We start from the raw sequence: 2,597 nt of genomic DNA, 5'->3' as shown, positions 1-2,597 counted from the left end.
GAGAGAGAGCGAGATGGAGCACGCGAAAAAGATGGTTCTCATCCCTCATAAGAGACTTCAAAGACTCCGAGGGGTGTCTGGCGCCGAAGGAGATCAGCGTCGTAGCTGTGGAAAGAAGATACATAGGCGACTGATAGTTTCTCGTTGAACGTCTTCGAGTTAGCATCATGACCATGGATTTTGTCATCGAGATCGAATACTTCAAAGACGCCGAGGGGAGTCTGGCTCCGAAGGAGATCGGCGTCGTGGCTGTGGAAAGAAGATACATAGGCCACTGGATTGTTTCACCGCCCTGTGATTTCAACGAATTACCAGCGGCGATCAGAAGCGAAAACAACACCATGAGACGCTATCGGCATGGTCTAGAGTGGTTCGACGGCGGCATAACGTACAAACAGCTATACTCCAATCTCCGAAATATTGCCGGTATTTCGTGGAGCATACAGCATATACACGCGGGGTCCGGAGAGCGTGCTTTTTCTGCAGACCGTTATAGCCCGGGAGGTTATAAATTTGGATGAAATCCCCAATAACAAGGACTTACAAGGAAATACAAGGACTTCCCACCGAATAGTGACCATTACGAGTGTATCGTTCACGCTTGTAAGGAGACACGGGGATCGTTTACCTGTGCTCTGAACAACGCATTGCGTCTTGAATTCTGGCTTCGGAATAACGGACCGCATATATGAACACGCTAGACCTTTACTTCGGTCTTCGCGGTATATCGGAGCATACGACGGGTGTCTACGCAGCTGATAGAATACCCCGAAACTGGTCGAAATCCGCTGCTATTATCGCCAACACGGACGATCATACGAAACCAGGAGCGCATTGGGTTGCAATATACGTGGACGCTGACGGAGACGGCTACTACTTTGACAGCTACGGATTACCACCGCTGAATCATCGGCACGTATCGAGGCTCCGCCGAAACTGTCGAGCATTCCAATGGAATACTCAGCAGCTTCAGAGCGAGACGTCGACGGTGTGCGGCCAATTCTGCATGATGTTCTTACACTACCTCTCATCCGGCTTTGGGATGCATGCCTTCCAGAATGTGTTTAGCGATGATTTGCGGAAAAACGATAGAATTGCCCGAGAGTACTACGACGCTTTTGTGCGAAAGAAGCGCTTGGCGGATCGCCGGTATGCGCAGGGTAATAAGATCTATGGTGGTGGAGGTGGTGGTGGTAGGATACAATATTCGCGCTGTAACTCAGGCTACATGTGTTAAGACCTGTTTCACGAAAGCCGAGTAGGTTGTACGTTTAATTACATAAATTGACGCTATAGTTTTGTTAATTTTTTTTGTCATTTTTTTTATATTTATTATACATAGCATGAAATTATTTTTTTAAAAATTAATTGGTTTATAACAATTTTTTTTATAACAAAATGTTTTTTTTTGTTAATTTTAACTAAACCAGTGTATTCTACGGCAAATTTTACCTTAGATTCTTATGTTTTAAATATTTTTTTTCATATAGAAATAAACAGCAAAACTCGTGAAACCCAAATTTTCATAAAAATTCACCGTTCAAAAATGATCCAAATTGCGAGGTACGGGGAAAATACTTAATTTTACTTAATCATAACTAAGTATTTTTTTTTATTACAAAACAACATCATAACTAATAAATCGCATTGGTTTTTATAGCATTTAAATAAAAATCAATTAAATAATGATTAAAAAAAAAAAAACGTTGAAAAACGTATTTTGTTTATAACCAGTTTTTTATAACTAAATCTTATTTTTTTTCATTTTAAAGAGCAGCAACGTATTCTACGGGAAATTTTACCCCAAAATCATATATTTGTCGATATATTTTAAACATTTTTTCCCCTCCAAATCAGCAATCAAAAAAACAAAATCCCAATTCGCACTAGTGTACCATTAGTAGGTGCTGGGATGAAGTGTACCATGAGAGGGTTAATGATAATAAGTATAATGATAAAAAAAAAAAAGAATAAGCATAATATATGTATAGTGTAAATAATAATATCTAGGAGGTAATAAGTGTGACCTCCCCGTACCCGAATCGCACCAGGGTGTCTCTATTAGCCTCACAATAGAGGACACACCCTGGGCAGTTGGCTGCTGGGTGCCCGAGCAGTACGCTTCGGGCACAGGTTGTGCACCGCGAGAGGTTGAACTCCATTTCCGTGTTGAGTAGTATGTAGTGCATACTGTGGGGGGTGTATAGCGGCTGCACGTCCGGTGCTAGCTCCTCCCACCGGTACGCATGAATATATCCATGGAGGCATACGCCGTTGTTTAACGCCTCGTAGAACAGGTCGTCCGGCCTGGGCGATGGGGTGTTCCGCTCCCTACCCACGTCGTCCTCACCCCTTTCCAGAGCCGCTCGTGGTACCATTATCTCTGTGTATTAAAAGTGTCATAATGTTTTAAATAAAAATAAATTTAAATAAACGTATTGTCTTAAAATTATAACACCTACCGCTCCAATAGCCGGACCCGTTTGTACCACTCCATTAGTTGCGGTGCTGCTGCTGCTGCTGCTGGTCAACGTCTACAAATAAGTGCGAAGGGCGATAGAAAGACAATACTTTTTTTTTAATCAAATAAAAAAAAA

The sequence above is a fragment of the Cephus cinctus genome, unplaced genomic scaffold, assembly GCF_000341935.2.
Source record: "Cephus cinctus unplaced genomic scaffold, Ccin1 Ccin1_scaffold0188, whole genome shotgun sequence".
In the NCBI taxonomy this organism is placed as follows: Eukaryota; Metazoa; Arthropoda; class Insecta; order Hymenoptera; family Cephidae; genus Cephus; species Cephus cinctus.
This window is presented reverse-complemented; position numbering follows the sequence as displayed.